Source organism: Nerophis lumbriciformis, linkage group LG25, assembly GCF_033978685.3.
Source record: "Nerophis lumbriciformis linkage group LG25, RoL_Nlum_v2.1, whole genome shotgun sequence".
Lineage (NCBI taxonomy): Eukaryota > Metazoa > Chordata > Actinopteri > Syngnathiformes > Syngnathidae > Nerophis > Nerophis lumbriciformis.
In genome coordinates this window covers 29,485,141-29,508,708 of record NC_084572.2, presented here as the reverse complement: position 1 = coordinate 29,508,708, position 23,568 = coordinate 29,485,141, and the positions used below count along the sequence as shown (strand labels likewise).

General features: G+C 40.7%; 1 long non-coding RNA gene across 1 annotated transcript; it reads left to right on the top strand.

The window, feature by feature from the left end:
- The first annotated feature begins 13,948 nt into the window (after positions 1-13,948).
- On the top strand, positions 13,949-21,899 carry LOC133621801 (uncharacterized). Its single transcript, XR_009817696.1, has 3 exons — positions 13,949-14,280; positions 15,772-15,923; positions 21,731-21,899. It is a non-coding gene; the product is annotated as an uncharacterized lncRNA (long non-coding RNA).
- The last annotated feature ends 1,669 nt before the right edge of the window (positions 21,900-23,568 follow it).

Below are 23,568 nucleotides of genomic sequence, written 5' to 3'. Positions count from 1 at the left end.
GGCCATTTGTCATTGGATAATGTATGTATGAAGTGATGACTTAAATTAGTAATATACACTATATTGCCAAAAAGTATGTGGCCACCAATCCAAATGATGAGAATCAGGTGTCCTAATCACTTGGCCCGGCCACAGGTGTATAAAATCAAGCACTTAGGCATGGAGACTGTTTCTACAAGAAACAATGGGCCGCTCTCAGTGATTTCCAGCGTTGAACTGTCATAGGATGCCACCTGTGCAACAAATCCAGTCGTGAAATTTCCTCGCTCCTAAATATTCCAAAGTCAACTGTCGGCCTTATTATAAGAAAGTGGAAGAGTTTGGGAGCAACAGCAACTCAGCCACCGAGTGGTAGGCCACGTAAACTGACAGAGAGGGGTCAGCGGATGCTGAATAGTGCAAAGAGGTCGCCGACTTTCTGCACGGTCAGTTGCTACAGAGCTCCAAATTTCATGTGACCTTCCAATTAGCCCACGTACAGTCCGCAGAGAGCTTCACGGAATGGGCTTCCATGGCCGAGCAGCTGTATCTTAGAGTTACCACAGTGCCCTCTAGTGCCTGGACCGCTGCTTCTAGAGTTACCATAGTGTCTGGACCGCTGCTTCTAGAGTTACCACAGTGCCCTCTAGTGCCTGGACCGCTGCTTCGAGAGTTACCACAGTGCCCTCTAGTGCCTGGACCGCTACTTCTAGAGTTACCACAGTGCCTGGACCGCTGCTTCTAGAGTTACCACAGTGTCTGGACCGCTGCCTCTAGAGTTACCACAGTGCCCTCTAGTGCCTGGACTGCTGCTTCGAGAGTTACCACAGTGCCCTCTAGTGCCTGGACCGCTACTTCTAGAGTTACCACAGTGCCCTCTAGTGCCTGGACCGCTACTTCTAGAGTTACCACAGTGCCCTCTAGTGCCTGGACCGCTGCTTCGAGAGTTACCACAGTGCCCTCTAGTGCCTGGACCGCTACTTCTAGAGTTACCACAGTGCCCTCTAGTGCCTGGACCGCTGCTTCTAGAGTTACCACAGTGCCCTCTAGTGCGTGGACCGCTGCTTCTAGAGTTACCACAGTGCCCTCTAGTGCCTGGCCCGCTGCTTCTAGAGTTACCACAGTGCCCTCTAGTGCCTGGACCGCTGCTTCAAGAGTTACCACAATGCCCTCTAGTGCCTGGATTGCTGCTTCTAGAGTTACCACAGTGCCCTCTAGTGCCAGGACCGCTGCTTCTAGAGTTACCACAGTGCCCTCTAGTGCCTGGACCGCTGCTTCTAGAGTTACCACAGTGCCCTCTAGTGCCTGGACCGCTGCTTCTAGAGTTACCACAGTGCCCTCTAGTGCCCGGACCGCTGCTTCTAGAGTTACCACAGTGCCCTCTAGTGCCTGGACCGCTGCTTCTAGAGTTACCACAGTGCCCTCTAGTGCCAGGACTGCTGCTTCTAGAGTTACCACAGTGCCCTCTAGTGCCAGGACCGCTGCTTCTAGAGTTACCACAATGCCCTCTAGTGCCTGGACCGCTGCTTCTAGAGTTACCACAGTGCCCTCTAGTGCCTGGACCGCTGCTTCTAGAGTTACCACAATGCCCTCTAGTGCCTGGACCGCTGCTTCTAGAGTTACCACAGTGCCCTCTCGTGCCTGGACCGCTGCTTCTGGAGTTACCACAGTGCCCTCTAGTGCCTGGACCGCTGCTTGTAGAGTTACCACAATGCCCTCTAGTGCCTGGACCGCTGCTTCTAGAGTTACCACAGTGCCCTCTAGTGCCTGTACCGCTGCTTCTAGAGTTACCACAATGCCCTCTAGTGCCTGGACCGCTGCTTCTAGAGTTACCATAGTGTCTGGACCGCTGCTTCTAGAGTTACCACAGTGCCCTCTAGTGCCTGGACCACTGCTTCTAGAGTTACCACAGTGCCCTCTAGTGCCTGGACCGCTGCTTCTAGAGTTACCACAGTGCCCTCTAGTGCCTGGACCGCTGCTTCTAGAGTTACCACAATGCCCTCTAGTGCCTGGACCGCTGCTTCTAGAGTTACCACAATGCCCTCTAGTGCCTGGACCGCTGCTTCTAGAGTTACCATAGTGCCTGGACCGCTGCTTCTAGAGTTACCACAGTGCCCTCTAGTGCCAGGACTGCTGCTTCTAGAGTTACCACAGTGCCCTCTAGTGCCAGGACCGCTGCTTCTAGAGTTACCACAATGCCCTCTAGTGCCTGGACCGCTGCTTCTAGAGTTACCACAATGCCCTCTAGTGCCTGGACCGCTGCTTCTGGAGTTACCACAGTGCCCTCTAGTTCCTGGACCGCTGCTTCTAGAGTTACCACAGTGCCCTCTAGTGCCTGGACCGCTGCTTCTAGAGTTACCATAGTGCCTGGACCGCTGCTTCTAGAGTTACCACAATGCCCTCTAGTGCCTGGACCGCTGCTTCTAGAGTTACTACAATGCCCTCTAGTGCCAGGACCGCTGCTTCTAGAGTTACCACAGTGCCCTCTAGTGCCTGGACCGCTGCTTCTAGAGTTACCACAATGCCCTCTAGTTCCTGGACCGCTGCTTCTAGAGTTACCACAGTGCCCTCTAGTGCCTGGACCTCTGCTTCTAGAGTTACCATAGTGGCTGGACCGCTGCTTCTAGAGTTACCACAATGCCCTCTAGTGCCTGGACCGCTGCTTCTAGAGTTACCACAATGCCCTCTAGTGCCTGGACCGCTGCTTCTAGAGTTACCACAATGCCCTCTAGTGCCAGGACCGCTGCTGCATCTAAGCCATACATCAGCAAGTCCAATGCAAAGCGTGGGATGCAGTGGTGTAAAGCACGTCGCCACTGGACTCTAGAGCAGTGGAGACGCCTTCTCTGGAGTGATGAATCACACTTTTCTATCTGGAAATCTGATGGAGGAGTCTGGGTTTGGAGGTTGCCAGGAGAAGGCATTGTGCTGAGTGTTAAATTTGGTGGAGGAGGAATTATGGTATGGGGTTGTTTTTCAGGAGTTGGGCTTGGCCCCTTAGTTCCAGTGAAAGGAACATTGAATGCCCCAGGATACCAAAACAATTTGCACAATTCCATGCTCCCAACCTTGTGGGAACAGTTTGGAGCGGGCCCCTTCCTCTTCCAACATGACTGTGCACCAGTGCACAAAGCAAGGTCCATAAAGACATGGATGACAGAGTCTGGTGTGGATGAACTTGACTGGCCTGCACAGAGTCCTGACCTGAACCCGATAGAACACCTTTGGGATGAATTAGAACGGAGACTGAGAGCCAAGTCTTCTCGACCAACATCAGTGCGCTTTTGGCAGAATGGTCGAAAATTGCTATAAACACACTCCGCAACCTTGTGGACAGCCTTACCAGAAGAGTTGAAGCTGTAATAGCTGCAAAAGGTGGACCGACATCATATTGAACCCTATGGGTTAGGAATGGGATGGCACTTCAAGTTCATATGTGAGTCAAGGCAGGTGGCCAAATACTTTTAGCAATATAGTGTATGTTTTTTTATTTGAATATATAAATGTAAAACATTGTAAATGTAAAACATCCTTTCAATGTATGTTTTGTGTGTCACCAACAATAAGGACAAGATGGTTGGTGAGTTGGCACAAAATGTTAATTACTTTTGTTGCCTTTAAAAACGGAAACTTTATGTTGACATTCACACCCCTATTACTGTGTGTGTGTGTGTGTGTGTGTGTGTGCAGTAAGCAGGTCAAGTTAAGTAGCAGGCGGTCTCGGTGTCACAGTAAGCGTACGACCTCAAGTGGTCGTCATGGCAATTCCGACGACTGATCGGCAAGTATTGATCGGCCATTACAATCCCACAGCGGCTGTGTGTGTGTGTGTGTGTGTGTGTGTGTGTGTGTGTGTGTGTGTGTGTGTGTGTGTGTGTGTGTGTGTGTGATGGAGCGAGGCACTTCCCCGCGTATTACGTTATGTGCTGGTCACCATGGAAACACACCCATGGGGGCGCCCAGCCAGTACACACACTGATAATAATGTTTGGCCTAGATACTCATCCTCAACCCCAGAGTGTGTTACTGTGTGTTACTGTGTGTTACTGTGTGTGTTTGTGTGTGTGTGTGTGTGTGTGTGTGTGTGTGTGTGTGCGTGTGTGCGTGTAAAGCAGCATCGGAACACAGCGCTGTGACAGAGACGCGGTGAAAAATGCATGAAATGAGTCCGTGGAGCAGAAGGAGGGATCCTTGCAGGAGTTCCAGCACAAAAGCACAGGAAGTGTGTGAGGGCGGTGATGTCATCGAGTGTCCTTTGTCCGGTCACGTAGCGCCGATATTTTCCCCAAAACGCCTACGTCTTCCTGAGACGTGGACGTTGGTGTGACACGTATCTCTGACAAAAAAAAAACAACCAAAAAAGTCCACTGCAGAGGACGCTGGTTCTCAAAAAGACGACGACATGAAGCGTGACTGGGCGAGCTCTTCGCTTTTGTATTTTCCCAAACACAACGTGAAACATTGCAAAATATTTTACGACCAAAAAATACCGTATTTTTCGGACTATAAGGGGCACTTATAATGCTTTCATTTTTTCAAAACTCGACAGTGCACCTTACAACCGGGTGCGCCTAATGTACGGGATGATGTTCGTTGTGCTTACCGACCTCGAAGCTATTTTATTTGGTCCATGGTGAAATGATAAAGTGTGACCAGTAGATGTCAGTCACACATAAGAGATACGTGTAGACTGCAATATGATGGCAGTCACACACAAAACAAACTGACTCAAGTAAACAACACCAACATTTTATTTGTTCCATTGAAAATATAGAACATTATACAACCAGCTCAGTGGCCTTGTGGTTGGAGTGTCTGCCCTGAGATCGGTAAGTCGTGAGTTCAAACCCCGGCCGAGTCATACCAAAAACTATAAGAATGGCACCCATTACCTCCCTGCTTGGCACTCAGCATCAAGGGTTGGAATTGGGGGTTAAATCACCAAAATGATTCCCGGGCGCGGCCACCGCTGTTGCTCACTGCTGCCCTCACCTCCCAGGGGGGGATCAAGGGTGATGGTTTAAATGCAGAGAATAATAATAATATTAAAAAAAAAAAAATCGAAATTATGAGATAAGAAAAAAGTTATAAAATAAGTCATAATTTTGGGATTAAACAATCAAAATTATAAAGTGATAAATTTAATTACTTTTTATCTCATAATTTTGATTGATATAATTTCGACTTTATCTCATAATTTAAATGTTTTCCTCTCATAAGTAGTGCTTACCCTCGTGGCTTTTTATCTTATAATTTCGATTTTTTATTTATAATTTCGACTTTTTTATCTCATTAATTCCACTTTGTTTGTAAATTAAGACTTTTTACCTCATACATCGTACTTTTTATCTCGTAAATATAACTTTGTATCTCATAATTTCATTTTTTACTCTCATAATTTCAACGTTTATGTAAGTCTTTTGTTTTACCCAGACGTCTCCCAATTTTTGAGACTGCTACCTACTGAGTTTTTTCAGAATGGCTTCCATATTTCACGTCTCCTGGCATCCATTCGGTGTCACATTTCCTCCCGATTTTTGGAACCACTACCACCTGATCTTTTTCTGGGAGACTCCACTATTTCACTGCCATCTTCTAGCATCCTGTGCTTATGTCTTCCAATTATAAGTTTCTTCCTCTCGATTTTTGCCCTTAGACTCTCGTATTTCACGTCATCTGACCTTATTGCATTTATCTCGGTTTTTGGAGCCGCAATCATCTTGTTTTTTCTCTCAAGACTCGCCTGTATCATGTTTCCTGACAGCGCTGTCTCCTGTCGTCAGGGACAATTTCATGACTGAATGGATACATATTCGCCAATACTCTGAATTTTCCTTGTAGAGTCTTGTATTTCAAGTCTGCTGGCATCCATTTTTCCCAGGATACTCTCGTATTTCACTGCAGTGTTTCGTACAATTTCAGGACCGATCGAGCCAATACTTGCCATTCTTCCTTATGTACCCAGACATTTCCGCATTTTAATGCTGTCTCCTGGCGATTTCAAGACCAAATGAACGCATAGCTGCCGTACGATTTTTTTCTGGGGTACTATCTTCACGTCACCTGGCATTTTCACGGTATTGCATTTCTCGCAAACCTCTGAGCTTCTAGCGCCTGATTTTTTTCCGAGGGACCGGTATATTTTACTGCCGTCTCCTGGTATGCTACCGTTGTCATACTTCACCCTGATCTTCCCCGAATCTGCCGAGCTGCTACCCTCCGATTTTTTCAGGGCTACTTTCATATTAGACTTAGACTTCCTTTTTATTGTCATTCAAATTTGAACTTTACAGTACAGATAAGAACGAAATTTTGTTGCATTAGCTCATGGTCGTGCAGGATAAAAGAGCAATAAGGTGCAGATATAAATAAATAGATTACTGTACAGATAAATATATTGCACTTTTGCATATGCATCCACGTTTATGGATGTATGTTATATTGTCTTTATATTCCAGCAAGTTAATCCATTTTGGGGGGGAATTGAGGGGATTATTATGATGCGTTCAAGAGTCTTACGGCCTGAGGGAAGAAGCTGTTACAGAACCTGGAGGTTCTGCTTCGGAGGCTGCGGAACCTCTTTCTAGAGTCCAGCAGTGAAAACAGTCCTTGGTGGGGGTGGGAGGAGTCTCTGCAGATTTTCTGAGCCCCGGTCAGGCAGCGGCTTTTTGCGATCTCCTGGATATCTCCTGGTATCTTTCTGGTGTTGCGTTTATTCCGATCTTTGGGGATTCTACCACTAAGTTTTCTTCAGGAACAATGACATATTTCACTGCTGTCTGCAAGCATCCTCTTCTCACAATTCTTGGGAGCTGCTACTCATTTGGAATTTTTCTGGTACTTATTCTATAGCTTAACCAATTTTCTTCCAAAGTCACGTAAGGCAACGCAAACAAGATCGAAAGGATGTTTTGTGTGCTAACGTTGCAGTACTGAACTACATCAAATCAGCCGATTGAAAACTATTGAAAAGGACGAGACAAAGGGTATAATTTGCGATAAATCCCTTAAGAGGCAGAGAGTCAAGCTGTCATTTCCAGATGTTACAAAGCCTCTGAGAAGACAAAATGTCACCTCATACAGTTCATTTATACAAAATATAACGTTATCCTAATCCCCCCCGTGCTAGTCTAGAGAAGACTCCTTGTCACCAAATTCCAGCATGTATGAAATCATCCTAAATTTAGACCTCCCTCCATTCTGTTTTGTAGGGTTTGGGGGGGATTAATGTCTGTCACTGGATTTTCATTCTCATTAAAGTGTCCAGTGATCCCGCATGGCCCGCAGCATCTGCACTAGCTTTGCTTCCTCTCTCTCTTTTGTCACCCTCCCCAAAAAACACGATCACAGCGTCTTCAAAGTCATCAACTCACCCCCAACAAAATGTGCTCGTTTGACGTTAATTGGCCACCGCCGTTCCACGTTAGAGCAGTTCGATAGAAAATGAGTGGAGGACTCTCCAGAGAACAATGTTAGTTAGTGCTGTCAACACCTTTCCATTTCCTTTGAACACTTTATTATTTTCAGCAACGTTAATTAAATAGTGACAAATTATAAAATATCTCGGTGAATTATTGAATTCAAATATTGAATTTTACTAGCATTTATTTACAGTAGTTCTCTGTTGGCAACTGGAGCAGGGGTCACTGCCCCTCTTGGCCACAATGCAAGCAGACTAGAGATGTCCAATAATGGCTTTTTTGCCGATATTCCGATATTGTCCAACTCTCTTCTTGGGTTGGGGGGGCGGGGTTTGGTGGTAGCGGGGGTGTATATTGTAGCGTCCCGGAAGCGTTAGTGCTGCAAGGGGTTCTGGGTATTTGTTCTGTTGTGTTTATGTTGTGTTACGGTGCGGATGTTCTCCCAAAATGTGTTTGTCATTCTTGTTTGGTGTGGGTTCACAGTGTGGCGCATATTTGTAACAGTGTTAAAGTTGTTTATACGGCCACTCTGTGTGACCTGTATGGCTATTGATCAAGTATGCATTGCATTCACTTAAGTGTGTGTAAAAGCCGCATATATTATGTGACTGGGTCGGCACACTGCTTTTATGGAGGAAAAGCGGATGTGACGACAGGTAGAGGACGCTAAAGGAAGTGCCTTTAAGGCACGCCCCAATATTGTTGTCTGGGTGGAAATCGGGAGAATGGTTGCCCCGGGAGGGGGCAGCATGGTGGAAGAGGGGTTAGTGCGTCTGCCTCACAATACGAAGGTCCTGAGTAGTCGTGAGTTCAATCCCGGCCTCGGGATCTTTCTGTGTGGAGTTTGCATGTTCTCCCCGTGACTGCATGGGTTCCCTCCGGGTACTCCGGCTTCCTCCCACTTCCAAAGACATGCACCTGGGGATAGGTTGATTGGCAACACTAAAATTGGCCCTAGTGTGAATGTGAGTGTGAATGTTGTCTGTCTATCTGTGTTGGCCCTGTGATGAGGTGGCGACTTGTCCAGGGTGTACCCCGCCTTCCGCCCGATTGTAGCTGAGATAGGCTCCAGCGACCCCGAAGGGAATAAGCGGTAGAAAATGGATGGATGGATGGATGGTTGCCCCGGGAGATTTTCAGGAGGGGCACTGAAATTCGGGAGTCTCCCGGGAAAATCGGGAGGGTTGGCAAATATGCCCTAAGTCCATGTTTTACCGGATATGTACCGCTCAGTACAGCGGCGTTTTAAAAAGTCATTAATTTTACTTTTTGAAACTGATACCGATAATTTCCGTTATTACATTTTAAAGCATTTATCGGCCGATAATATCGGACATCTCTAAAGCAGACCATCAGGACCAAAAGTGAAAGTCAAATCCTGTATGCACACTTTTAATAACTCGTAAGTATTCAACTAAAGACACAAATCAAAACTTTTACAAAAAAACAAGAAAGCCAAGAAACAAACTAAAAGACTAACACTGATCAAAACACAACTGAACTAAATAATTAACCCAATTAGCCAACTAGGTCAATTAACTGACTGCCCAAGATTCAACCATAACTGATCAACAAAATAACTAAAACAACTAATCAACGAAACGTAAATTGGTCAAACACGTTAGCTAACTATCTGTGCTTGTGAATCATGAATGCTAATCAACACATACCTCAGTAATTAACTAATCATAACTAATCGAACTAACCTTGTCATAATCGTTATCTAACAGGCAAACAAACTACTTTGCTAACCAGGGTTGACCAATGCATAAAAAACATAACCGAATCCGTAGCAATCAAAACCTGACCTAAGTAGCCTAGCTAGCTAACCAATTCACAAACTGATTAGAATTTAACCAAACGAAGTAAAAACGTACCGAAAAACCCAACAAGGTTTTCTAAAAAGTAGGGGTGTGTATCTTTGGGCAGCTAAAGATTTGATTTAATTCTGATTCCAGAGGTGACGATTCTCGATTCAAACCGATTCGCGTAATGTATTATTTGGTATAATAATTATAATGAAAATGTTTCAAAACAGGTTACAGGTTAGAAAAGCTCCTTCTGGTTGCATGAAGATGACATAAAAAAACATATTTTTAACAAAGATTTTTATAAAATAAAAATAATAGATTTTTAAAATAAAACATTTAAAAATTTCACCGATTTTTGAAAATTATTAAGTCGGTTTAGAATCAATCAATCAATCAATCAATGTTTATTTATATAGCCCTAAATCACAAGTGTCTCAAAGGGCTGCACAAGCCACAACGACATCCTCGGTACAAAGCCCACATAAGGGCAAGGAAAAACTCACCCCAGTGGGACGTCGATGTGAATGACTATGAGATGAGTAAGTGTCACGTTTCGCATGTGAATCGATTTTTAATGCGCACTTCTACTAAAAAGACAAAATAACTTACTGATTTGGCCAGAGGATTCTAAAACTGTGGTATGCGAGCTTTATCTTGTGGTACACCAAAAAAATCACGTGGTTAAATATTCTGATGATGTGACTGCTGTTATCAAAGGTTTACCAGTCTTCAACGGAAGCCGTTAGAATCCGACAACTGTGAGCCGCAGTCAATGCCAAGAAAACAATTAAGACACAAACAGAACCATCTTACATTGTCATTTCTGACACATATGGGAACCATATACTTGTTACATAAAACCTCTGCCTTGTTTTTATTGAATACCAAGGCCTGAAATGTCATAAGTTCACATGGATGTATTAATGTTAGCATAGCATTGTACGATGACACACTTTTAGCAAAGGTCAATGTGTATATATTGTAGGTTGACATAGTTACCATGCGCTAATGTGGAAATATATGTTTACTGTAAGTTAGCATGAATTTGTTGTATTGAAGTAGTTATCACAATTTAACACTGAAATACGGCAAGTCAATGGATATATTGTGAAAACAAAATTGGCTTTGGAGAGGTCTTACAAATGAATTTGATGCTTCGTAGCGCCACCTGCAAGATAATATTCGGTATATCGGTTTTTTTAAAGATCGCTAACAATATACAGTACATGTACGTGTAAGGTAAACATTAAAGGCAGTATTTGGATGTGTTGTGCAACTATTTGGAAAATGAAGGAAGGCTGTTTGCTTTGGGGTCTCAGTGAGTTGTTCTCCTAAGTGGGATCCTGGGACCACCGAGGCGCTTTTGTGGGAGTCCCACGAAGCCTGGAGAAAAAACAACAGCCGGGGAGTTTCAGCTCAGATTAATTAATCAGGAACACTTTTTCAGTCTCTGCTCTGCTGTTGAAAACATTCACCTAGTACCAACCTCGTCATGTCCGTTGTGTCCTGAGCAAGACACTTCACCCTTGCTCCTGATGGGTGCTGGTTAGCGCCTTGCATGGCAGCTCCCTCCATCAGTGTGTGAATGTGTGTGTGAATGGGTAAATGTGGAAGTAGTGTCAAAGCGCTTTGAGTACCTTGAAGGTAGAAAAGCGCTATACAAGTACAACCCATTTATCATTTATTATCTCTTCGCACAGATCATATCCCCGCAAATGTTTCATTTATCACAATTTAACACAAATTTGTTGTAAGGTAACGGATACTAAGTCACATCATACACTCAATATTGTGTGGTAATATAACTTGATTGTAAATGATCATGGATTTATCGTAAATCAACCTAACTTTATTACAGATTAATATGGACTTGTTGTAAATTAAATTTTCTAACATAACCTTGTCATAAGTGAACATGTAATTAGTATTGTTTAGTACAGGGGAGTCCAAACTTTTTGACTTGGTGGCCGCATTGGGGTGAAAAAAAATTTGCCCGGGGGCCGAAAGCCAACTTGTAATATATATATATATATATATACATATATATATATATATATATATATATATATATATATATATATATATATATATATATATATATATATATATATATATATATATATATATATATATATACAGGTAAAAGCCAGTAAATTAGAATATTTTGAAAAACTTGATTTATTTCAGTAATTGCATTCAAAAGGTGTAACTTGTACATTATATTTATTCATTGCACACAGACTGATGCATTCAAATGTTTATTTCATTTAATTTTGATGATTTGAAGTGGCAACAAATGAAAATCCAAAATTCCGTGTGTCACAAAATTAGAATATTACTTAAGGCTAATACAAAAAAGGGATTTTTAGAAATGTTGGCCAACTGAAAAGTATGAAAATGAAAAATATGAGCATGTACAATACTCAATACTTGGTTGGAGCTCCTTTTGCCTCAATTACTGCGTTAATGCGGCGTGGCATGGAGTCGATGAGTTTCTGGCACTGCTCAGGTGTTATGAGAGCCCAGGTTGCTCTGATAGTGGCCTTCAACTCTTCTGCGTTTTTGGGTCTGGCATTCTGCATCTTCCTTTTCACAACACCCCACAGATTTTCTATGGGGCTAAGGTCAGGGGAGTTGGCGGGCCAATTTAGAACAGAAATACCATGGTCGGTAAACCAGGCACGGGTAGATTTTGCGCTGTGTGCAGGCGCCAAGTCCTGTTGGAACTTGAAATCTCCATCTCCATAGAGCAGGTCAGCAGCAGGAAGCATGAAGTGCTCTAAAACTTGCTGGTAGACGGCTGCGTTGACCCTGGATCTCAGGAAACAGAGTGGACCGACACCAGCAGATGACATGGCACCCCAAACCATCACCCAACCATGCAAATTTTGCATTTCCTTTGGAAATCGAGGTCCCAGAGTCTGGAGGAAGACAGGAGAGGCACAGGATCCACGTTGCCTGAAGTCTAGTGTAAAGTTTCCACCATCAGTGATGGTTTGGGGTGCCATGTCATCTGCTGGTGTCGGTCCACTCTGTTTCCTGAGATCCAGGGTCAACGCAGCCGTCTACCAGCAAGTTTTAGAGCACTTCATGCTTCCTGCTGCTGACCTGCTCTATGGAGATGGAGATTTCAAGTTCCAACAGGACTTGGCGCCTGCACACAGCGCAAAATCTACCCGTGCCTGGTTTACCGACCATGGTATTTCTGTTCTAAATTGGCCCGCCAACTCCCCTGACCTTAGCCCCATAGAAAATCTGTGGGGTATTGTGAAAATGAAGATGCAGAATGCCAGACCCAAAAACGCAGAAGAGTTGAAGGCCACTATCAGAGCAACCTGGGCTCTCATAACACCTGAGCAGTGCCAGAAACTCATCGACTCCATGCCACGCCGCATTAACGCAGTAATTGAGGCAAAAGGAGCTCCAACCAAGTATTGAGTATTGTACATGCTCATATTTTTCATTTTCATACTTTTCAGTTGGCCAACATTTCTAAAAATCCCTTTTTTGTATTAGCCTTAAGTAATATTCTAATTTTGTGACACACGGAATTTTGGATTTTCATTTGTTGCCACTTCAAATCATCAAAATTAAATGAAATAAACATTTGAATGCATCAGTCTGTGTGCAATGAATAAATATAATGTACAAGTTACACCTTTTGAATGCAATTACTGAAATAAATCAAGTTTTTCAAAATATTCTAATTTACTGGCTTTTACCTGTATGCATATATATATGCATATATATATGCATATATATATATATATATATATATATATATATACATACAGGTCTATAGCCTATGTGTAACTATATATGTGTATTTATATATATACATATTATAGTAATATAATGGATATATAATTAATGATTAATATCATTGGATATTAAGAGTATGTGGAAGTTGGACTCCTACCTTGTTTACTTCCGTGACGACCTCCTTAAAGTTTTGTAATCAATCAGAAATATCAAGCAGCTAAAATGCGCCAAAGATGGATAAGTGTGGAGAGTATTTAGCATTTTTCCCATCATGCATTGTCGTGATTTTAAATCTGTGTCATTTTTTAACTATGTATAGTGATTTGATATAGTATCCACAAAGTTCAGTAGGCAGGTTGTGTTATGTGTGACCACGTGTGTTGACTTTTTGTGTTGGTTGCAGTTTGCACCATGAGTGGGAAAGGTTGTTTGGATTGGGTCATATGGGTAAATGTTGTGCTGTGTACATTTCAAAGTAAAATACATGGTTTTTGACCTGCTGTAGTCACCCTGTACACAAGATCTGTCAAAAAATCTAAATGAATATGTAGGCACCCTGTGAGGCCAGGATCCTTGTGACGTCTAGTGGGCCATACTGAAGACACCGGCGGGTCGTACTTGGCCCGCGGGCCGTAGTTTGGACACCCCTGGATTAATATGTTAACACGAATTAAACGTAAATTAACGTAAACTCATGCTAATGTGGTATCTGGATGTGTGGGATAAATTAACATGAGTATCTTGTAAATTCACTTAGTTTTATTGTATGGTAACAGCACTTAGCGTTATATAATAATGTTTCCATTTCAAGTTAAGGTCTATTTTATCGTAGGCTAGCATGGATTGTGTTTAAATTAACACATTTGTATTGTACACTGAACAAAAATATAAACTAGTTAAACTGAGTCAAACTCAAATATCAAAATCTTTTACTATTTACACAAAAAATATTCTCAAATACTGTTTACAAATCTGTCTAAATCTGTGTTAGTAAGCATTTTTTCTTTGTCAAGAAAATCCCTCCCACCTTACAGGTGTGGCATATCAAGATGCTGATAAAACAGCGTGATTATTGCACAGGTGTGCCTTAGGCTGCCCACAGTAAAAGGCAAATGTGCAGTTTTATCACACGTGGCATGCTGACTGCAGAAAAGTCCATCAGAGTTTTTGCCCGTGAATTGAATGTTCTTTTCTCTACCATAAGACGCCTCCAAAGCCGTATCAGAGAATTTGGCAGTACATCCAACCGGCCTCCCAACCGCAGACCATGTGTAACCACACCAGCCCAGGACCTCCACATCCAGCAGGTACATCTCCATGATCATCTGAAGCCAGCCACACAGACAGCTGTTGCAACAATTGGTTCGCATAACCAAATAATTTCTACACAAACTTTGAGAAATCGTCTCAGTGAAACCCATCTGCATGCTCGTTGTCCTCATCGGGTTCTCAACCTGACAAAAGTGAACATTTCAGAGTGGCCTTTTATTGTGGGCAGCTTAAGGCACACCTGTGCAGTAAATATGCTGTTAAATCAGCATATTGATATGCCACACCTGTGACGTGAGGTGGGATGGATTATCTTGGCAAAGAAAAAATGCTCACTAACACAGATTGAGTTCAACTCATGAAAAATGGAAGCAAAAACAAAAGTGTTGGGTTTATATTTTTGTTCAGTATATTTTAACATGTAATCATTTTAGGTCCATGTGTATTTGTCGTATGTTAGCATGGGTTTATAGTGAATTAGCATATTTAAATTGTACATTAACATAATTGTATTACATATAAACTTGGGGTTATAAAAAAATAACATGTTTACTGTAAGGTAACATAGATTTATTGCAATTTAATATACATTTCTAATTAGTTTACATAGATTTAACGGAAATGAATATTGATGTGTTGTAAATGACATGATTTAGTTGTATGTTGGATATTATTGTGTGTTAACACCTCTTTATTGTAAATTACATAACTTGCATTTGTTATAGGTAGCATGAATTTAGTGTAAATTAATAACAAAGTGTTGAAAGTTAACATGGATTAGTTTTAAATTGATATTGGGTTATAAACAATGGACATACATTCATTTTAGATAAACATGCATTTTTTGTAAGCTAACATAGATTCATCACAATTTAATATAAATTAAATGGCGGTTAACCCGGAATAAACGGAAAATGTTAACATATATGTGGTGAGTTAACGGAATTTTGTTGTAAATTAACTCAGATTTATTGTACGTTAACAATGTATGTTAATGTGTATTTGTCTTAGGTTAGCATACATTTAGTATACATTTGTGTTGTATGTTAACATGGGTTTTTCTATGTTAACATGCATTTATCATAAATTTAAGTTAATTAACATACTTTTGTCGCACACTAACATGGATTTAGTGCAATCTAAATTGGTATAATACTTGACTATAAGTGGACATACAGCTTTTGTAAATTAGCATAGTTTCGTTGTACTTGTGCAATGACAATAAAGTCCTATCCCTATCCATAGATTTATCCCAACTTAATATTGTCGGTTAGCATGGATTCAACTTCAGTTGACGTACATTTATCGTAACTCAATTTAATAGAGTATGAGTGGTTAAGCGTGATTGTTCTTGATGTGTGATGGCAGCCAATGAATCAAATTTAATGATCCTCGTTCTCCAACTCTGCAAATGACAAACAACGTTACTGACCCTGACACCGTTTGTTTACGGCCTTAGGCGACAAGTTGTTGTGTATTGACCCCGCAATACTGTTCATTTTCTATGCCCCTTTTGTGCCATTTTACAGCTGTAACTCAAAGGCAAACCAAGGCCGACATAGAAGGGATTGTCGCGCATCATTTGAACTTTGACCCTCACACATCTGCTCACGGTTGACTGCTGACCAGATGTCCGCTGGGCTCAAACGCTGCAGGACATTCAGGATAGAGACTGAGAAAGGTGCGAAAGTCAATCACTTTGCTAGTTGCTGCAATTTGAGTAAGAAAATACAAATCAGGAGATGTATAAAGTGTTGTATTAATAAAGATTGATTATTCGTTAGTTAATGTAATTGTCATAAGTTAAGGCTGAATTATTGTGAGTTCATGTTGATTTCCTTAAGTTAAAATAGATTTATTGTAAGTTAGTGCAAATGTGTCATAGTTCAACATAAATATATCGTAAATTGACAGAGATTCATCGTTATTTAATGTACATATAAGTTAACATTCATTTATTGACCTTTGTCAAGATTTATTGTAAGTTAACATGAACATGTTGTTAGTCAATGTGTATACAGTATATCGTAAGTTGAAGTAGCGTTATCACAAGTTAACTCTGAAATATCAAAGTAATTGAACTGACTCTAATATCGATTTATTTTAATTTGTCAAAATTGATTTATTGTTAATTGACTTACAAGTTAAAGCTGAAATATCGTAAATTCATATTGATTTACTAAACTTAATATACTGATGTCAGCATAGATTTATTGTAAGTTAACATACATTTTTCGTTAATCAATGGGGATAGATCGTAAGTTGTGGTAGAGTTATCACAATTTAACACTGAAATATCGTGAGGTATTGGTAATGTCAGCTTAGATTTATTGTTTGTTGGTAGGCATTTGTCGTACCTTAGCTCAATGTGGATACATCGTGAGTTGCGGTAGTTTTTGTAGGTTTTAGCTGAAAAAATATTGTAAGTTAATTTTACCAAGCCGAACATAGATTTTGTGTAAGTTAACAAAAAATTGTTGTAGCCTACCTCGGTGTGGATATATCATATGTTGAGGTAGAGCTTTCAAAAGTTAACACTAAAATATCGTAAGGTTATTGAACTGACCCTAACAGATTTATTTTAAGCTAGCATGAATTTGTCGTAAGTCAAATGGAATTCATTGTTGATTGACATAGTTATCAAAAGTTAAGCTGAAAATATTGTAAATTCATATTAATTTGTTGAACTTGACGTGGATTTATTGTAACTTAACACATTTGTCGTAGGTCAACGGGGATATACTTAAGTTGACACGGATTTATCGTTAATTGATATAGGTATCGTAAGGTAACGCTAAAATATCATTGTACGTCAACAAAAATGTGTTGTATATCAATGTGTATTTATTGTAAGTTGAGGTAGAGTTTTTGTAAGTTAATGCTGACATATCGTAATCAATTTGATCAAATCCAGCATAGATTTATTGTAAGCTAACATGAATTTGTCGTGAGTATCCCCATTTCCAAGCTCCTTCGCTTGGAAAGGAGCCAGCTTAGGTGGTTCGGGCATCTCGTGCGGATGCCTCACGAGCGTCTCCCTAGGGAGGTCCTCGTTGCACGTCCCACTGGGAGGAGACCCCACGGCAGGCCAAGGACCAGATGGGGGGATTACATCTCCTCTGGCCTGGGAACGCTTCGGGATTCCCCAGGAGGAAGTCGCTAATGTTGCTCTGGAGAGGGAAGTCTGGGGGTCTCTGCTGGAGCTGTTGTCCCCACGACCCGATTCCGGATAAGCGGTTGAAGATGGATGGATGGATGGATGAATTTGTCGTTAGTCAAAGAGGATATACCGTAAGTACAGGTAGAGTGATCACAAGTTAACACTGAAATATCGTAAGGCAATTAAACACATCCTAGCGTAGATTTATTTTAAGTTAGCATGTATTTGTCCAAGAAATTATTGTTGTTAATAAAGTTATCAGAAGTTAAACGGTGATATATCGTACGCTTTTATTGATTTATTGAACTAACATGAATTTATTGTAAGTTAACACATTTGTCCTCGGTCAATAAAGTTAAAGTAAAGTTAAAGTACCAATGATTGTCACACACACACTAGGTGTGGCGAAATTATTCTCTGCATTTGACCCATCACCCTTGATCACCCCCTGGGAGGTGAGGGGAGCAGTGGGCAGCAGCGGTGGCTGCGCCCGGGAATCATTTTTGGTGATTTAACCCCCAATTCCAACCCTTGATGCTGAGTGCCAAGCAGGGAGGTAATGGGTCCCATTTTTATAGTCTTTGGTATGACTCGGCCGGGATTTGAACTCCCAACCTACCGATCTCAGGACGGACACTCTAACCACTAGGCCACTGAATATATATCCTAAATTGACTCAGACGTATTGTTAGTTGATGTCAGTGACGTGCGGTGAGGTTGATGGCTGGTGAGGCACTGATTTCATCACAGTCAGATTTACAAACATATGAACCCTAAAGAGTATCTTATTCACCATTTGATTGGCAGCAGTTAACGGGTTATGTTTAAAAGCTCATACCAGCATTCTTCCCTGCTTGGCACTCAGCATCAAGGGTTGGTATTGGGGGTTAAATCACCAAAAATGATTCCCGGGCGCGGCGCCGCTGCTGCCCACTGCTCCCCTCACCTCCCAGGGGGTGAACAAGGGGATGGGTCAAATGCAGACGACAAATTTCATTACACCTAGTGTGTGTGTGACAATCATTGGTACTTTAACTTAACTTTAACTTTACACATACAAACTGTAGCACACAAAAAAGCACATTTAATAAAAAAAAACGTTATTATGGTCTTACCTTTACTTAGAAATGAAGTCCACAACTAAAACCCTCACTTACACTTTCCACGTGCAAGATTGAATCTATTTAAAAAAGTGTAACCGAGGGTTTATAAATGTCGCCTATACTGTATGAAACTACAAAATAACAAACACGGAGGCTCCAGTTTACACGAGGACCACTTTATTTACTTTCTTTCAAAAACCTACGCTCCACTCCGTGTCATCACTTCCGCTCTTAGCGCCTTCAAAATAAGAGCTCAAGGCATATACTGTATAACAGCGCATAACAGGAACTTAACATCACAAAGAGAAAAGCCCATGAAAATAGGTTACAAAAGTTATTTAATAAGAAGCCAAAAAGTGCAAAAACAATAATGTTCGTGTTGGAGGAGTTGTGAATTAGGTACACCTGCAGTCTGCAGGTGTACCTAATGTTGTGGCCTTGCAGTCATTCACAACTCCTCCAACACGAACATTATTGTTTTTGCACTTTTTGGCTTCTCATGAAATAACTTTTTTAAATAGATTCAATCTTGCACGTGGAAAGTTTAAGTGTGGGCTTTAGTTGATATAACAATTCTACGGCGGGGGTGCAGGAGGCGGGATTACTGGAGCCTCAGCCAGTGCGTCTTTTGCAGCCGTTTTATGATCGCTCAGCACAAGAAATACGTTACAAATACAGTTGTTGACAAAATACACTGTACATTATATACCTCAGCTAACTAAACCATGGAAATGTATGTTGAGGCACTGAGTGACGTGCCTCAACTGGCTGCTGTTCACCGCACCGTCTCTTCTCAGTATTTGAACGGCAAATGTGAAAATTCAGCGATTTTGAATAAAAATAATCTAAAACTGGTGAAGTTAAATGGAAAATAACTTTATAGTATAATCACTGGATACATATAACAATTTAATTTTTTTCTTTTCTTTTTACATTTTTTTTCTTTCCATGATGGCAGGTGAGGCCCCGCTTCACCTGCCTCTAGTGACTGCCGTCACTGGTTGATGTAGTTATGGTATTGTAATGCTGAAATATTGTAGGTGGACATTAATTTATTAATGTCAGCATACATTTGTTGTCCGTAGATAAACGTATGTCATAGCTTAGCTCACTGTGAATACATAGTAAGTTGAGATAGTTTATGTAGGTTACTGCTGAAACATGGTAAGTTCATTTTACCCAACCTAAAATACATTCATTGTAAGTTAACATAAATTTGTCGTAGCCTCGCTCAATGTGCATATATCGTAAGTTGTGTTATCACCAGGAATACTGAAATATCGTAAGTAATTGAACTGACCCAAAGTTAACGTGAGTTTGTCATAAGCCTAACAAAATTCATTGTTTAATGACAAAGTCATCACAAGTTAACGCTGAAATATCGTTAAGTTCGTTATTCATTGACTTTGAATCCTAAGTTGACACAGACTTATTGTTGGTTGATATAGTTATTGTTAGGCAACGCTGAAATATCATAAGTTGACATGAATTTATTAATGTCAGCATACATTTACTGTATGTTAACGTAAATTTGTAGCTACATCGTAAGTTATGGTAGAGTTTTTGTAAGTTAACGCTTCAATATCGTCAGTTCATTTTACCAACCATAATATAGATTTACTGTAAGTCAGCAAGAATTTCTGAATTTGTCGTGGACATTAATTTAGATCTATAGATAAGTATTAGGGCTAGAGATGTCCGATTATATCGGACTGCCGATATTATCGGCCGATAAATGCTTTTAAAATGTAATATCGGAAATTATCGGTATCTGTTTCAAAAAGTAAAATGTATGACTTTTTAAAACGCCGCTGTACGGAGTGGTACACGGACGTAGGGAGAAGTACAGAGCGCCAATAAACCTTAAAGGCACTTGCTTTGCGTGCCGGCCCAGTCACATAATTTCTATGGCTTTTCACAGACACAAGTGAATGCCATGCATACTTGGTCAACAGCCATACAGGTCACACTGAGGGTGGCCGTATAAACAACTTTAACACTGCTACAAATATGCGCCACACTGTGAACCCACACCAAACAAGAATGACAAACACATTTCGGGAGAACATCCGCACCGTAACACAACATAAACACAACACAACTAATACCCAGAACCCCTTGCAGCACTAACTCTTCCAGGACGCTACAATATACACCCCCCGGTACCCACCCCCACACCTCAACCTCCCCAACCCCGCCCACCTCAACCTCTTCATGCTCTCTCGGGGAGAGCATGTCCCAAATTCCAAGCTGCTGTTTTGAGGCATGTTAAAAAAAATAATGCACTTTGTGACTTCAATAATAAATATGGCAGTGCCATGTTGGCATTTTTTTCCATAACCTGAGTTGATTTATTTTGGAAAACCTTGTTACATTGTTTAATGCATCCAGCGGGGCATCACAACAAAATTAGGCATAATAATGTGTTAATTCCACGACTGTATATATCGGTATCGGTTGATATTGGAATCGGTAATTAAGAGTTGGACAATATCGGAATATCGGATATCGGCAAAAAAGCCATTATTGGACATCTCTAATTAGGGCTGGTCAATACTTTTGTTAATTGTTGGTATTGATCTGATAGCATACAAATACAGGACCGATATTTACCATACTGATGCATTTTAAAGATCGACGAAAATACCTTTAATTTGTTCATTGTGCACATACAGTCCTTTTGCAATTCTGTGAACCATGTAAAAATATCAACCAACTAATATCATTACTGCCTTTTATGACATGCAGTTGTTTGAGGAGAACAAATCTTATTTTAAGAATGGATACTTAAATGGGCGGGCGAGAAAATTGCTATTTCAAAATAAAAAAATCAGAAATGAGCATATTCTGTTTAACTTCCTGACTGTGTTTTATTTTGAAAGCAGCCAAGCGAGTATTTCCAGCATATCTTATCTTATATCCCGCTACCTTGACGCCTCTCTCGCCCTCCCTTTCTCTCTCTCTCTCTCCCTCTCCCTCTCCCTCTCTCACTCTCGCTCTCGCTCTCTGTCTCTCTCTCTCTCTCTCCCTCTCCCCCCGGTGCTGATGAACTCCTCTACCTGACACCACAACGCGTCCGGCGGCAAAGGGGGCGCACAAACAGTCGGGGGTGGCCCGGTCCTTAACTTAACTTAAACAACTTCCCCCCCTCCCCCTCCCCCGACCTCATTCTGGACTTACCTTTTTGTTCTTTCTTTTTTTTTTATTTCTTTTTTTTATTTACAGCTCCATCCATCCATCCTGTGGATTGATTCAGTTGGGATAAAAGAGGAGGACTAAGAAGAAGAAAAAGAAGAAGAGGAGGAGGACCAACCGGGTGGCTGTCAGATGGAGCACCGAGGCTCCTGGAGGAGCTCAGGGCGCACGGCGGACCCGCAGTGACCGCTTGTGGATGGACGCTGCTCCCCGGTAAGCAGCAACAACTTTTTCATGCTCGTTATCTCTCTGATAATCCACTTTGACAATATTTTTTATTTTGGGATGTCATCATTGCAATGTATGTGTTTGGTCTTTTAAAGGTTGAAAGTTAACATATTGGAAGTAATAATGTCTTCATATACTGTCATATTATTAATCATTCACTCTACTCCACTGATACTGACAGTACAGAAAATAACGCTCTCTACTCAAATGTCAAAATGCTAAATGTTTCCTGTTTTAGTGCTTAACAGTTTCGTGTTGATGATGGGATGTTGTTGGCTGGCCTTCATAAGGATGCAGCGTTGATTTATTGCCACTGTCCAAATCCATTCTTTTGTTGTTTTTTTGGATACAGATACAAAAGTTGAAAATATATGCTTTGTCGGACCGAGATAGTTATGGTAGTTTTGTTGGACATAACGTGGGTTTTGTAAGCTGATGCAGATTTGTTACGTGTTAAAGTTGATTTATCATATCTCTAAATCCGTGTCCATCTTGACAGCAGTGTTTTTTGGATACAAATACAAAACAAGTTGATGCATGCTTTGTCTGTATAGCAATGTTATGGGTTTTTTGTACGCCAATTTGGGGTTTATCGCATGCCAACGCAGAATTATGCGACGTTACAATAGATTGATCGTAAAGGTCTGCCCGATAAGAAACCTGTACCTCCAACTCAAATTTGAGTTCATGCTTTGTAGTAGTGTTTTTTGGATACAAATACAAAACGTGAAAATGCATGCTTTGCCTTGGATAGCAATGTTATGTATGGTTCAATATACGTCATGGAGGGTTTATCGTTAGCTGACACAGATTTATTGTATGTGAAAGCTAACATGCATAACATAACTTATTGTAAGTTAACATGCATTTATTGTAACAGTTGACATGCGTTAATTGTAAGTTAACATGCAATTATCGTAAGTTAACATGCATTTTTTGTAAGAGTTAGCATGCATATATTGTAAGTTAATATGAATTTATCATAAGTGTTCACATGCATTTATTGTGAGTTAACATGCAAATTTTGAAAATTAACATGCAATTATTGTAAGTTAACATCCGTTTATCGTAAGTTAACATGCATTTATCGTAAGTTAGTATGCATTTATTTTGAGAATTAGCGTGCATTTATCGTAAGTCAAAATGCATTTATTGAAAGAGTTAGCATGCATTTGTCCTAAGTTAACATGCATTCATTGTAAAATTAGCTTGCAGTTATCAGTAGTTAGCAATAAACTTTCATAAGTTAACATGCATTTATTGTAAGTTGAGGTTCAATTATTGTAACTTAACGTTTAGTTATCCTAAATTAAAATTAATGGTTACTCGCCTTGAAAGCGCATTGTACTGCTTAAAAGTTGCATTAAGTTAGCGTTCATTCATTGAATGTTAGCATCCAGGTATTGTAAGTTAGCATGCATTTATTGTAAGTAAATATGCAATTATTGTAAGTGAACATGCATTTTTCGCAAGAGTAATCATGCATGTATTGAAAGTAACATACATTTATCTTAAGAGTTAGCATGCATTTATAGTAAGTTAGCATGCATTATTTTAAGAGTTAGCATGCATTTATATTAAGTTAGCGTGCATTTTTGTTAAGAATTAGTATGCATTGATCGTAAGTTAAAATGCATTGA